We start from the raw sequence: 16225 nt of genomic DNA, 5'->3' as shown, positions 1-16225 counted from the left end.
ACAAGCTATCTAAGGATGGTACTATAGAACGCCACCTTAAGGTAGGCCTAGTGGCGCCATCTCTTGGTCAGGCCGGAAACTTATCAATCCACCCTCGTACTTGCGTTTATCCGTGGCTATTGACTGGTTGTACCCTCGGTTCGGTCCTCTTGGCACTCCAAACTGAATCATGGCGTCCATCCGCGAGAGGTCGATTGTGGATGGCACTGCACGATACTGGTGACGTAACCGCATAACTCGTTGCAGTGGGGAGTTAGCTTAATGCAACGTGGCTGACTGCAAGAGCCGGAGCTCTCGAGCGATGGGATCGCCACTTCTTTACGCCACTGATTACACAGGCCCACAAAAAGAAGTTGTCTGAACTGAGTACGAGAAAAATACATCCTTATGTATTTTGAGCCGCTGAATCCGAATTTGACCTCAGAATTTGGATTTAACGGTTAAATTTTCCCGTAGCCTAGGGAAAAAGTCTAAAATTTAGGGAATGCTGGAATCTACGAAAGTATTTATTGTAAAATAGCAAAATGTCAGTACTTTCCTTATTAATACAGGCATTTTTATGTATTTTGAGTTTCTGAACCCAAATTCGACCTGACGAATTTCCCTAGACGTCAGATTTTTCCCCTAGCCTAGGGGAAAGTCTCAAAACTAAGAAAGTTTTTGCCATCGCAAAAACGATGGTAAAATGATGCGAAACATAAAACTTATTTAGTAGCTAAATTCAAAATTGACTTCAAACTTGATTTACAGGGCGTCAAATTTTCCCTAACCTCGGGGAAATAACGAAAAATTGAGAAAAATTAACGGTCTTCCGCAGGGCATGTGCATATACACTTACGTTTATTAGAGTTTATAAGTAAGGCCTAATTTTTCATGTACCTCTGGTCGTTTAACATAAGTATAGCCTCAGAACTTTTATACAGAGCTTTTCTTTTTCCCTGGTTCAGGAAAAAAAGTGAAAAATAAAAAAAGCCTCAAGTTTTATGCAAACTATACTTACGTGCACAGAAAACGATGAATAGATAAAAAATCTGTTTGTATTCCGCGAAATTTAATTTAAATGTGACATGTCTTCATCCCATTGCCCTTAAGAACGACGCTCCATTTCCTTGATATCTTGATGAAAGCGTTCCCCTAGTTCTTCACTTTCGTCACCTAGATTTTCAGGAAAGTAATCCACATGTGAGTCAAAAAAATGCAGTTTAAGATACATCAAACAATTTTGATCGTGGAAATTCTGAACCATACTTTCAACAACCTTTTTAATAGTCCTCGATTTTGTGGTTACCTAAAAAATTTTCTAGAACCTTTTTAAAACTGAGCCAGGCATCTTTCCTTTCCTAAATATCTGAAACATTTTCCTTTTTTGTCCAGTGACTTAACGAATTGCTTCATTAATCCAAGTTTAATATGAACGGGAGGAAGGAACATTTTCGAGGGATCTACCAGTGGCTCGAATAATATATTTTTTGTGGCAGGTTAAATAGAAATTCTTTTTGGCCACTTTTTTTAAAGTGATTCTCGCTTATTCTTCTTTCAATATGGTCGAGTGTAGTATAGGTACTGATGCATATTTGTTTTTATTGTGTAGTAAAACTGCTTTCAGACTACGCTTCGACGAAGCTGAGTGCTCAGCAGCATCTTTAGGCAATTCTAAGTTCCTCACAAGGTCATTTAATTCCTTTTGTGTACATGATTTTGCTCGTTTTTATTCTCCTGAAGGAATAAAGTCATCTTCACTGTCATCACTCATCGTCAAGAGTGCCAGCATCACTCTCTTATTCTCTATCAGAAGATGTTTCAATGGCGATTTGGTTAATTGAAGAAATAACACCTTTTTCAATTTCTGCAATATTTTCTAATACCTCAATATTGTCAATATGTTGATCACACGAGAGAATCCGTTGGGGTCCGCAGACCCCAAAAAGCGCGCAGGGAAGTGCGCCATGATTGGCCGTCCGGGCCTAAATTTTGTAATTCAGATTAAACAATAACTGTGCGTCGGATCAAAAAATATAAGAGGACTTTTCGTACGCAATATTCATGTGCATAACTAATATACAGGGTGTCCAAAAGTAACGAAATACCTAAATAATTTTCCAGGTAAAATATTATATTAAAAAGGTCAAGGTCATTCTTGAAGTAACTTTTTACGAGAACTCCAGTGGTTATCTTGAATTTGACCTTGAATTTCAAGGTAATTCCAAGGTCAACTTTGTTTTTTTTTAATGGGGAACTCTATAATAGTGAAAGTAAGTATTATTTGATTTTGTCGTTTTTTTCGGTGTTAATAAATATGTACAATTTTATTCTGAAGTAGACTTGAAAGTTTAGAACAAATTTTCTCTCTCGCCCCCGAGAACTCCCCCCCCCCCCCTTAGTGTCTCGTGTTAAAATTTAGAGCTAGCATTTCTACTAGGCGACGCGAGGACATCGTGTTCGAGGCTCCGGTAGGGTGGACCCTACCTGGCACCAAATGAAATTAAAAGGAGCTTCAAGGTTTATTCGTGGGTCAGAAGTGTGTGACCCACGAACTCGGTCCATTCAAGCGTGACAGGCAGGCAAGTAGCAGCCGTCTTGTGACTAGGTTTCCCGCCTCGGCCACCCCCACCCAAATCGTGTTAGCGGTAAGCACACGAAATTCTGAAAACCTAGTTACAAAATGGCGCCCAAATAGACGGCTGTCAGGTGCGAAAGAGAGTGGGGAATTTAAAAATCGAAATCACGCGAGAGACAGCGGAGAGAAGTGGGCCCGTCCAGTTACATATTAGTTGAGTAGATCATAAGTGCTTTGGGTTTGCATGACTCCCGCTTTGGTGGTAATATATTCAAATCTCACATAAAATAAAATGTAACCTGTACCATCCTCTACACAGTTTTCACTGTGCACCCAGACTAATAAACCAGGTAAAGGATATTGTCTCGGTGCACACACCCCTCGCCCCCCTTTACTGAAAGGAGACCTAATAAACCATTTTTTTAGTCAGGACGAGAAATTGATAAAGTTTAAGAGGTTTCTGCCCACAGGAAAAATTACCGGCGATATAAGTAATATTCCTGGAAAATTGTAGAAAATAAAATAAAAAGAATTTAAGTAGGGTCTTGAGCAATTTTCCGGCAACATTAAGAATTTAAAAATTATTTCTGTAAATACCAACAATACTAGAAATTTAAAAATTAGTTTGGAAAATACCGGCAATGTTAAGAATTTAAAAATCGTTTTTGAAAATTCCGATGATATTGAGAATTCAATAATTATTTTTGGGAGTTCCGACAAAGGAAAGGAAAAAGAATAAGAACAATTAATAAGTGTTTGCGAAAATTTTCGGAAATCAATGAATTTAAGTTATCCCCGAATTTTTCTTGTTAACTACGGAAACAGAAAGTACCATCAAGTGCTTTTCTTTGGAAATTTAAAGGTTTGTTACGGACTTCTAAGATTTTTTCGAAACTTAAATTAAAGCTACCTGTATTCCAAAAGGAAGTTTCCTATTTTCTGGTATATCTATTATTTTATTTTTTGCAGGTTATTGTTCTTATATTGATTTGATGGATATTTCTTTTTTTTTCTAAAAAATTCTTTGAAGCGTCGGAATGTTTCGGAATTTTTCGGGATTTTTCGGAAGTTCTCGGTATTTTCAGGTGACCACCGGTATTTCAAGAGTAGTCTCGCGGGTCGTAAGAAAAACCGGTTCCATTTGGAAAAATTTTCTTCCTCTTGGGCAATCTTTTAGTTTTTTTGTTGTTCTCGGCACAACCTACCAGAGAGTAATGGATTACTGTGACTCAGGGGAGGGGAAAGCAAGGGGAGAAGCAAATGGGGAAGAGCCTGATTTACTGGAGAACCCGGAATTTAATGAAACACCGTATATGGTAGGGGCTACGTCGGAAATGTCGACCGAGGTACAGGATCGGCAATCTAGGGTCAATCTTGGCGCAGTAATAGCGCAATTACCGAGCTGGGCAAACTACCTAACGAGGGAGGTCCTACCAGCAATTTTGAGAGGGCTTAATTCAAACACAAATGAAGTAGACGAGGTCCTGCTTGAGCGTATGGAGAGGTATTTCGCGCGTCAGGGAGGTAACCAGGCTGTACCCTGGTACCCAGAGGATGAAGTCCCCGAAAGGGCGGTAGCATTGAACGAAGGGACCGATGAGACGACGCGAGGTCCCCCGAAATTTACAAAACAGCGAATAGGGTTCAACCAGTCGTTCACCATGTTGGAAACTACCCCCCATGGGCGCCGACATTGGCCAGAGATGGGGGGGGGGGTGACCAAGCTTTAAGGGGTTCGTTATCACCAACCTATGCCCCCGTTCACAGCATAGACATGTGGAGGGCGGTGGGATGGCCAGGATACCACCCACTAGGGCAACGACGCCGGTTAGTGAGAGCATGGGGGCCAGCGGTGTAGAAGACCCCCGTTGCGCAAATGTTGACACTAGGCCTCGCGGAATTAAGACTAGGGCCATTTAGATGGATGAGCGTCAGGACATACCCCTACAGTTAGGCTACACGGTTTCCAGAGACAGCGTGATACCGCGCAAAGAGCAGGGAGCAATTAGAATTTCGGAGGGCCACAGTAGGGCTCAGGGCCTGCCGACACGAAACTGGGAAAACAAAGCGTCGGTACCACTGAGCCTTAGCATTATGAACCCCTGGGTAAGTGAACTTACGCGTCAGACGAAATATTACCCACCAACCGTGAATGTCCTAACGTGTGCTTCTTTAGTAACGACCTAGCAGCCATTTTTTACAATCGCAGTTATTAGAGACACGCGCCCGCAGAGCAAATGATACAGCCGGAACCAACAAACCCCACACAATATGATGATATAACACCGCGAGACCGAAAACAGGGGCCGGACCATAGAAACAGAGGGTTACGCAGGAGCCTGGTACACGAGCATTTGCTCCATATGAGCACCGCGAACAAAGGCCATGGGAAAGTGAAGGGTACCGAACAGTCCGGACCGACGAGCACTACCCAGCGTCAAGCCTCTTCCCCCAGATTCACCCCGTTTTAGTAAGGGGAGAAGAGCGTGGTCATCATAGACTAAGGACAATTAGGGGCGGATCGGAGAATTACGATAGGTACGGGCTCCCACATTTCTCAGAGCCAAGAGAAGCAAAGAGTAGGCCGTGTGACACAGGGTATGGGGGGCGTGAGTCCCCAAGACTAAAAGCTATGCGCGACAAAACGCGCTTGGACGTAGAGGTCCGTATGAATCTGAACTGGAAGGCCTTACGAGTCACGGGTATGCTCAGGGATGGGGGCGAGGCCCCATGCGACCCCTCAGTAAGCTAAGGGACGTAACAAGAATCATAGAAGGGTGGAAGGTCAGCTTCAACGGACAAAAGGGCTCAAGCGTAGAACACTTCTTGTGGAGGATCCAAGAGAGCAGAGCCGCCTCTTTCCTGACGGACGAGGAGTTGTTGTTTCTATTAATAATTCAGTTCCCATTTGAGGCAAATAACGCGAACAATTGTTTTAAATAAACATTTAAGTTCATTGTTATGTTGTCGACTAATGTAGTAAAATAGTTTTTTGTCGATAGAATGATGATTTTTGATCTACTCAATTAAACTTTTTTTTACAGAAAGAGAATAAACACTTTGGTTAAAAATGCTTTTTTTATGTTATTCTTATGTTAAAATTTTATTTTTCCACAGAAACCTTGAGCATAAAATGCAGTTTTCAGTTAAAAAGTGTTTTTTTCAGTTGAAAGTTTGCCTTCTTGCTAGAAACTTTTGCTTCTTGTTTGAAAACTGATATTTTTGGTAAAAAATCATGATATTTTTATTAAAATTTTTTTTCGGCTGAAAATTTAACTATTCCATTCCTGTCATAAAAATATTTTTTAATTGACACATTCAACTATCTGGTTGAAATTTTTTGATAAATTTGTAGTTTTTTAATTATTTCTTTGATTGAAGATGATACGATGGCATTCATGGTTGATAAATCACCTATTTTATAAATTATTCGTTTTTTTTGCAAATGAATTTGTTTGAAATTTCGCCGTTTTTTTAGAAAACTATTTGTTTGAAAATTACTTTCCTTGATTAAAAATTCAATGTTTTTTGGTTGAAATAGAATTTTGTTTTAGTTGAAATGGTGGCTTTTTGATGAAAAGGGATTTTTTGAAAATTCTTCTTTCCATTTGAAAATTAATTTTGTTTGCTTTTTTTATTTTTTTACTGAATGTGTATTAATTCCATTTGTTGTTAAAAATTTATCTTTTTTTATTCAAATACAAATATGTATATGTTTAAAAATCCATCTCATTGGTAGAATATTATTCTTAGTGTTTGTGTATTGACTTCTTTGTTTAAAATTCTAATCTGTAGTAAATTGAATTTATTTCTTTTTGTTCAAAATGAAATTCTCGAATTTCAAATTTAACTATTAAATTTTTTGCTAAAAATTATATTTTTCAGTAGAAAATTCATTATTCCAGTCGAAAATTAAATTTTTTAATTGAAAATGTAACTATTACATTTTTGGTTATATACTTATTTTTTGTCAGTTGAAAATTCTTCTTTTATAGTAGAAAATTATCATTCTTGTTTGAAAATCTATCTATTTTGGTAAAAAAAACGCATGCTTTTGGTTTATCATTTAACACCTTTATTGTAAATTCAATTCTTTTTGGCTGAAAATAAATTTTTTAATCCCTAAATTTTATCTGTATCATTATTGATTTAAAATTTATCTTTTCTAGTTGAAAATTTATATATTTTTTCGTTAAAGATGGAACTACTGTGTTAAATTATTTGGGCTAAAAATGGACTGCTTTCACTTATTAAAAGTTCATGTCTTTTTATTAAATTATTCTTCGTGTTTCAAAAAGCATCTGTTTTGGTTGAAAATAATTTATTTTGTTTTTTTGAAAATTCTTATATTTTGTTGAAAATTAATTTTTGAAATTAAAATGTTAACTGTATCGTTATCGGTTAAAAATGTATTTTTTGACCAAAACATTTGTTGTTTTTTTGTAAGGAAATTCACCTTTCTCAGTTAAAAATTTATTTTTTTGGTATATAGATTATAGATATTTAATATTGATGATATAGATAATTAATAAAAAGGAATTATATTTATCCATTTTTAACTAATTTTGAATTCGTAAAAGTATTCTTAAAGAATCTCGAAGAAGCTTCTCAAGTATTTCAAAATTGAACATTTTACGACCGCTCGAAGTAATTCATAAAGAAACTCAAATGAATAAATCGCGAACTCTCGGCGAATCCTATTCTAACTAAATTTTCAAGGCAAAGGAATGAAGAAAAAGTATTCCTATTTCGATCTTTTGACATTCTATATGAGAATTCGTATTATTTATTTGAAACTCTTAAGCAACGCTCTAAGAATTGACTTTTAATACGTTACGATCAAGCGGTTCAAATATCATATAAAATTAAAAGAATTGAGAACAAAAATATTTTCAGAAGTAGAGTATTATTTCAAACAGGTAAAAAATGAAAAAGTGGCATTATACTTTTGATTGTATATATTCTTATAAGCTTAGCAACATTTTGTATAGAATAGGTCAGAAAAATGTGCAAACGGCGTACTACGATTATAACATGAATTGAGAAAGAATTCTGTATGAAGAAAAACTGAATTTTTTCTACGAATTCGTGTTCGTAAATTTGAATTCAGTTTGCCGCCTGGGTCCCAAATTGCCATGCCATCTTACCCACTCTTGTACCTTTCTTGTAAACTCTTAATCTCTTTCTTTTCATTCCATCCCCATATCTACGTTTCATAACCTAATAGCGGCCAAACCAGCATATCAAATAACCACATTCTCCTTCTCCTATCTTTCTTGAACCTTCTTTTCCCTATTCCCCATACCTGCTTCATTATTCCTCCTGCTTTTTTATCCTTTCTCTTATATGAGCTCTATGATCTCCGTTTGTTGTCAAGGTATATCCCAAATATTCAAATTCCTTTACTTCTTTTAATTTTACTCCCTTTCATCTTCCAGTCCTTTCTTTCTTCTCCCTCCTTTTTTAAACTGCATTATCTTTGTCTTTTCTACATTTATATTCAACTTTTTCCCATCTAACTATTTCTCCAAATTAGTACCCATATAAAAATTCATGCACGCACGTTTCGCCCATGTCAAAGCGCGCACGAAATGCTTGCAAGAATGCAAGCATCTAAGATCATTCAGTGGATGCGCCTTTAGTGCGTGCATAATGTGTCCCAAATGTCAGCATGTGTACAATCACCCCGTGACGGAATTCCGAACTAACCGAAGCATACATGTGTGCACTATGAATGCAGTTTGAAATCTGCTAAAATAAAGGCAAAAAGCCCGAACGACAAAGCACAATGATAGCCCAATGATAGTCGCGCTCCGTGATAAAGGCCCGCGAATCAGGGAGCGACTCGCTTCATCGCGATGGATGTGTGTATGAGCAGGCCCTTACTCGCTCTCTGATTCGCAGGTCTTTTTCACGGAGTATGACTCTCATTGGGCGGGAGCTTTGTCGTTTGGGCTTTTTATCACGGATACAAGTAAATACATTATTAAATACATAATAAATATTATTATTATCCATCAAAAAGAGTTTGAAATTTTTAATTCAAATAAATACGAAGAAGAGAGTTGAAAAAATTATTTTTTGCAAAAAAAATATATTTTTATAAACATGAAATTTAAAGAAGTTAAAAATGACATTAAAACAGGAAGATACGAGTTCATTAAAAAGCATGTGAGGACTTATTATTAACTGAATGTAATGCATAAAATCGAAATACAAAAAGAAATATTTTAACCAAATAGTTTAATTTGAAACAAAAAAAGCTAAATTTACAATAAAGATGGAATAGTTATATTTTAAACTAAAAAATTGAATACTTAAAAATTTTAAGATATTCAAATTGGATCAAAGTCCAATTTAAAACCCTTTTTAACTTCCAATAATCAAGTTAATGTGGATGAGTGCCGAAACGTTGCAACGTTTCGGCACACATGTATGGAAAATATGATCCCGGCCAAATTGGCTGAAACTATAGTATAATGTAGTTTATAATATCCTGATCAAAAAAGTCCTGAGATACTGGGTTCAAAAAAACGCCAGGTTTCGAGATAGGAGGGACCAAATGTCACTTTTCATGGACGCGGGAGGAGTTCCGCGGACCCCTGAAGACTGTTTGGCACTCCGCTCAGAGATCATTCCGAACTCTTTGGTCCTTTTATATAGTCTGTCACAAAATGAACATTCGGCTGCAAAATAATTTATTTTTTTAGCATCATTTTGGAAAAAAAATTAATGATTACGAAAAATGCAACAGATTTTAGGTCTTCAGGTACACATAAGCATAGTTAAAAAAAGTGTAGTTATATTATGCTCTATCCGAGCCCACCATCTTTATTACGTTTATTAAGTTTTTTGCAGGATTTTTTACGTATAATACGTCAAAAACCTCAAGTCACGCGTCACTGCACAACCCTGACGGACCCTCTAGCAGTGTTTCGCACCACGCTCAGGGATCATGCCGAACTCACTATCTCTTTGATATTTTGTAGTTTAGAATCCCCTGAATAATAATATCCAAGTCTAAAGGTCGACGAAAGGATACTTTTTCGTCGGTGTTGCATCGTAAGTCGCTTTTCATGCAGATGAGAAGAGTTACAGCGACCACAGAGGAATGTTTCGCATCACGCTCAGGGATCATGCCAAACTCTCTGTCCCTTTGATATTTTGTAGTTAAGGATCTCCCCAAAAATAATATCCATGACTTAATGTTAGGCATAGGGCCTACTGACCGATAATATTTATGTCATGCACAACTCTCTGTCCATCCAATTAAGGAAAGAAATCCGGTTAATCAAGACAATATCAACACGATATCAATGCACGATCCTGCCCATTGAGGCAATACCGGAGTATTATCCAGCCAGTTAAGGCAAGATTAAACAATGATCAGGTTAATAATAGCAATATTCCAAATCTTCCATTCGCTCCCTGTCAAGCTTATCTTGGATGTAAGCTCCTGCTATATTTAGCTGATTGGTTCCTACCGTCAGTTCCTGCAGAGAGTTCATATCCAGCCTAAGGAAATGAGGTACTTGGTGTTCATTAAGATGAATCCATCTGGCATTCCTGGCATGCAGGTTGTCAATTCTAACTTTGGCCTGGAATTCACGTAAGCCTTGCAAAAAATATTGCAACTGGATAACAGACAAGCGATAAGGCCTATTTCAAAATTCCAAACCTTGCAGTAAGACTTTTGGTATAAAGCCACTCACATCCAAATGTTCAGGGCAAGAACGAGTTGATTCCGGTACTTAAATTTTTTTTTAGCAAAACATTAACCCTACATTTCACCGACAACCTGGTCACATTTTGAATTCTATTACAAAATATACAAGAATTATTTCTTCTTTTTTTTTAAACTTGAGTGTCAGACAATTAGGATCAAGTGCTAAGTCATTCATCTCCATATTAATGCTTCGATTGCAGTTCAGGCATATACTCATATTTTCATCAATCTCTTGAGGAGCTATTTCATGTTGAGCACGACGATAAATTGCGATTTGTTGTTTTTGCTTATTTTCTGTATAAGATATGTGTACCATCGCTCGTGGCTGTAAGGCGATTGCACATATGTAGCAACTTATTCTGACGGGCGGCATGACTAAATTCCTGGTATAAGGAAATTCTTCAGCGTTCCTTTTTACAACCTTGACTCCAATATCAAGCAAACATTACCCCAGACGAAGAAAATAGAAAGTCAATGCAGAATTTGTGTCAAGAGTAAACTTAAAAGATTCTTTCAAAAAAAGGACATACATAATGTAAATAGTTTTGAAATTGACCATTAGGTTGCCATGGCGGCAAACCTCCTTTATTACAAGCCACCGATGCCCGAAATCTAAAAGTTTATTTAAAGGAGGCCTTTTCATTATGACAGCCGACTTCCGAAATCAAAAGTTTCAAAATTGACAAACAAAGGAGACTATAGTTCATAAACATAATATTACGTGCATATTTTGTAATCAAATTGAAATGTGACGAGGTTATGGACATGTATAGGGTTAATGTTATTATTACACCATTAAGCCATTTCCCTTTCGGGGTAGGCGTGACTCACTCGGCAGGGGAAAGGAGTAGTGTGTGGATGGGATAGAGATTTTTCAGATTGATCCAGAATTCTCGTGCTATTTATGTAAATAACACGTTCGTTCCGCAACACTGCTCCGACCCAGAATGCTGATCAATCTCTCTAGCAATCACCCCAAGCGAAGAACCTCACGAAGCCGTTATGTAAGGATCCCCACTTGGGTCCATTAATAGCCAAGGTCTTTGTTTCAGGCGTCGTTCACTCTACTGACACTCTTTTTATTAACTATTTTCCGCCATACTTTAATGTTGTTGTAAGAAAAAAATATACAAAAGGGAATCAACTCGCTCTTATCCTAACAAACATTTGTTATATATAGTAGTTAAACTACCATCTCTGCACGTCGACATTTAGTCATTTTATATTATTTTTATTTTATTTTTTTATTTTATTTAGTCATTTACACATTTAGTCGATATTTAAACGTGCTCAGTTGGGAGTGTCCCATCTGTGCACGTTGCAATGTAGACGTGCACAGATGGTCAGGACCCAATTCATTAGTTTGAATAAGTAGGTACGCACTTAGTGATGTTTATTCACATTTAGTATTTGTAAGCCTGATCCGAAAATTACCCATTAATATTTTACAGTAGTTAAACTACTCCCACACATCTTTCTCATACTCAGGTCTTGACGACATAGTTGGTAAGAAATGCTTAATTAGTTTCAATGAGGAATTATGCCATTGGTCATGTAACTTCAAATTCAGTTTATGTTACCATGATCTGAAAACCACTAATTAATTTTTATGGAAGGTAAACTACCCGCAGACACCCACTCACTAGTACAGCCTTGACGATACGGTTAATAGGACCTGATTAATTAGTTTGAATAAGTACGTACATAATTGGTGATGCTTAATCAAAATCAGATTGTGTTAGCCTAATCCAAAAATTACCAATTACATTTTTTTACAGTAGTTAGAAACCCCCTAGATACACTTCTTATACTTTAGTGTTGACAATATGGTTAATAGGACCTGTTTAATTAGATTGGATGAGTACTTGAGGGGGACCTACGATGCAACATCGAAAAAAATTATCCTTTTCTCGACCTTTAGACATGGATATTATTGTTCGGGGGTCCCAAACTACAAAACATTGGAGGGACAAAGAGTTCGGAATGATCCCTGAGCGTGGTGCCAAAAAGTTCTAGAGGGTCCGTGGAACTCCTCGAGTGTGCATGAAACGTTAACTTTGGTACAACACCCACGAAAAAGTATCCTTTTCTCGATATTCAGGCATGGATATTATTGTTTGGAGGGTCCCAAACTACAAAATATAAAAGGAACAGAGTTCAGCATGATCCCTGAGCGTAAATCCAAACAGTCTTCGAGGGTCCGTGGAACTCCTCTCGCGTCAATGAAAAGTGACATTTGGTCCCTCCTATCTCGAAACCTGGCATTTTTTGGAACCTGTGTCTAAAGACTTTATTTGATCAGGATATCATAAACTACATTATACTACAGTTTCAGCCAATTTGACGGGGATCTTATTTTCCATAGATGTGTGCGGGGTCCTTTGTAGCCGACAGGCACAGCACCGTAACGATGCTGTCTCCCTGACAACTAAGAATCAAGGGAGTGTTCAAAAGGCAAACCAGCCATAAACAAACCTGACACAGAAATGACCTCCAATTCAAGTCAGCTAAATTCAAATTTAGGATATTTAAATTAGATTAAAATCAAATTTAAAACCCTTTTTAACGTCTAATAATCAATTAAATATGAAGAATTCTTGAAAATAACATCAAGAATCTAACGACCAAATTTGGACAACCACCATAAAATGTTACAATTACAATCTAAACAAAGAAACTTTTTCCTCTTCTTTTTTTTGCTAAAAAAAAATAAAGGCAACCAACCAAATCCCCTTCCTTCTCTTTTATTTCTTTCGTCCTTTTTATTCTTACCATTATCAAATCACAATAAAAAAATTTTTTAGAAATAATCACCAATGTTTCGGCACTCATACAGCACCCTTATCAAGGAAAAAAATAAGAAAATAAAAATTTAACCAAAATAAAATAACGAAAACAAAACAAAATAAAATCTTGTTTTTGAAGTTATTGCCTTTTTAAGATTATTATTTTATTGTAATTCTTAACTTTGAATAATGGGCATTATTTCAAATAATCCAAAACAACGTCTCTGCATTTTAGATTATAAAAAAATGATATATCATTATATTTTCAAATTTTTATTATTTTTAATATGCTTGATAAATATTTTAAACTATTAAAACAATTGAAAGTTAATTTAAAACTTGTGAAAAACTTCCATTTTTAATATTGATTTTTTAAGATATTGAAAAAGGAAGCTGAATTAAAATTACGAAAGATTTCAAGAGAATGAAAAAATTGTGTTTAGATTTCCAGAAAAATCCCTTCTATATCATTTCCGAGAATTAAAGCCGCGCCGCATTATAGGAGGGTTTCACTGTATTTCCAAAAAAAGTTTCGGAAAAGAATCTGGATATCTTTAAGACAAATTTTTTGGTCTTCACGAAATTTAAATTAATTTGGAAAAGTTTTTAGAGAATCGAACAATATTCTCTAGATTTTTAGAGAAATTTAAAGTTCTTTTTCGGAAAATTTTAGGACATTAGGGTTATTTCAAAAGTTAGATTTGATTTTTCCAATAAATGGATCTTATAGTTTATAAAATTCTAATTTTTAAAACGCGCATAAAATATTTTTTTACATATTGTTTACTATTTTATATTTAATTTTGAAATATAAATTTTTCATCGCGATGTCGATTGAAGAGCCCCTTTGACGTAAAAGGGGTCAGATTTTCCATCAATCACAGCTCATGTGTCAGTGATTCTCAAATATCTTTTTCTGTGCCGATGTTTTATTTTGGTTATGTGCATATCGAAAATAGAAATCGCAAAATATTGTTTTAAAAAATGTCAAAGGAGGGTTTCGTAAAAGCCAATAGCGGAAATACATATAATTATGGTATGTATAAAGAATTCATTGAAAAAGTACTTAAATGTAGTCATGTTTACTGTTTTCCTTTAACATACTACCGACTCTTAATCCAAATATTATAACAAATTATCTTCTTTTTTTACACATAAACTTTAACAAATAAAGCTATCAAATCAAAATAGTCAGAATTGATAGCAGACCGTGACCTAACCTTTTATCGCGAGTTTCGTTAGTTTTCATGATTTTCGTTAAAGCCACATCGTCACATTGATAGATAATTATGAGAACCCCTGAGTCACGTGACACCGCGCTCAGTCTTTGTATATTCCCCACACTTGTGCACACATTTTTCAAAACTAAAGGTCAAAGCATTGAAAACAGTAATTTGATAGTAGTGAATTCTCTTTTGGTAAAGCTTCCCAGGAACAAAGAACCTTAATGAAAAGACCTTAATGAATCCGCATTCTTAAAACGTGTTGGTAGATTGCCACCGATTGGGTAAAACTAATACTGAATTTGCGAGAAGCCATTTTCAATGGGTCGCACAAATATTTTGTGACCAACTGAAAAACGTATGTGAATCGAATTTATACCATGACCGACCATTCAAAGTGTTTCACAGTGAATCGGAGTAATGCAATTAAAAATATGCTAAAATGAATGTTTTTAACTCATTAGAAGGAGATAAAAAATAATATAAAGTAAGACTTTAAAATGTACTTTTGAATAAAAAGGAATTGAAATTTTAATATTTTCAATTTTAAGTGTCCGAAGATTTAATACTTTAAGGTAGGGTAAACGCAATATAATGTCTTTTAACAGTTTTAAGTATTTGAAGAAAAGTCCCCTAACCTTAGAAAAAGAAGAGGAGGAACCACGGAAAAATGGAAAAATATCTACATCCAGGGAATAAATTTCACCACTTATTTACAACATGCAAAACCACAGCATCTTCGTATGTCCCAGCTGCTTTAACTTTATCGATCGAGACTCTTAAAGTCAGATACTGACACATTTAATCTCTCACTTCTATCACATAATTGCACAGCAGCAAACATTTTTGTACAACATTTATAACACTTTCAAATGTACAATATGAAAATTAGTCTCAATTGTAACATGTTAGATAGACTTTGTACCTCTAAACACGTTCTTTCTCTCTACATACTGCAACGTTGTTTCTTTACTTTGAAAGAAATGAAAACGCCGGTCTACGCCGGTCGGTGAGTTTTGCTTTGTCTTTCCTAGTATAACACGCATGCTCACTAAAACTGATCCTGACACTGACCGAAGAATACCGAGCAGACTTTTTCCAAATGCACATGCGTCTCATAAATTATCTGCAGGAATCCCGCGAATCCCGCTTCAACTAGGTTCGATTTAATCTGTATTTTATTCATTGTCTTTAATTATGACTTTTTATGACATAATATTCTACTCTTTACATATAGCATCATTTAAGTATATAATGATTACTTTTTATAATAAATCATGAATTAAATACAAATTTTAAATTATCGTTACTTTCCTATTCAAATTTTTTTTGCCACTTCCGATTATCTAGCATTGAGTAAGAATACATATAATCTTCCTTTTGCTATTTACCGAACATAATCTTTATTTCCCCGATTCATTGTATTGAGAGTAATTCTGCATCAATCGGGATTTTTTACGACAGTTTATCACTTGCTAGATGCTCCTTTTCAGACTGATTTCAAATGATTCGTATGCTCTTGCTGATAATCGGAAAACACCTATTGAAAATATTTGGGGTTAGTTGCTGCAATTTAAGGTATAGAACAAACTTTACGTTTAATTAGAATTAGCCGATTGACTGCACTCCACCAAGCCAACCGATTCAAATGCTCCGAATCGATAGAGTGCGCCATCGCATGAATCCGCATTCTTAACATTTCTGATTCACAGCAGCGTGCGTCCAATCGTTTTTTTTTACTTATTCCTTCGGCTTTAACGTACACATTCTCATCACATATCTCGTGCTACGCACACGAATTTGTCCCTATAATTGTATATGTTTTCGATAAATGTATATTATTACAATTCATAACATGCATTGATATCAAAACAGACGTAGTTTTATTGTCTCGTTTAAAAAATGCGTATTATTACAAAAAAAATTTGTGATT

At 35.7% G+C, this 16225-nt stretch overlaps 1 protein-coding gene and 1 long non-coding RNA gene across 2 annotated transcripts in view; one reads left to right on the top strand and one right to left on the bottom strand.

The window, feature by feature from the left end:
* LOC117182277 overlaps nt 1–15311 on the bottom strand; it is a 22146-nt gene extending 6835 nt beyond the window's left edge. The window contains exons 1-2 of the long non-coding RNA XR_004468292.1: nt 15218–15311; nt 1001–1155 (exon numbers count right to left, since the gene is read on the bottom strand). This is a non-coding gene — a long non-coding RNA (uncharacterized LOC117182277). The remainder of the gene's footprint in view (nt 1–1000; nt 1156–15217) is intronic.
* LOC117182276 (33 kDa inner dynein arm light chain, axonemal) overlaps nt 1–16225 on the top strand; it is a 508540-nt gene that overhangs the window by 238232 nt on the left and 254083 nt on the right. The gene's annotated exons all lie outside the window — the stretch shown is intronic.

This window comes from Belonocnema kinseyi, chromosome 10 (genome assembly GCF_010883055.1).
Source record: "Belonocnema kinseyi isolate 2016_QV_RU_SX_M_011 chromosome 10, B_treatae_v1, whole genome shotgun sequence".
Taxonomy (NCBI): domain Eukaryota; kingdom Metazoa; phylum Arthropoda; class Insecta; order Hymenoptera; family Cynipidae; genus Belonocnema; species Belonocnema kinseyi.
The sequence above is the reverse complement of the archived record's forward strand: the minus strand, read 5'-3'. Positions and strand labels throughout refer to the sequence as shown.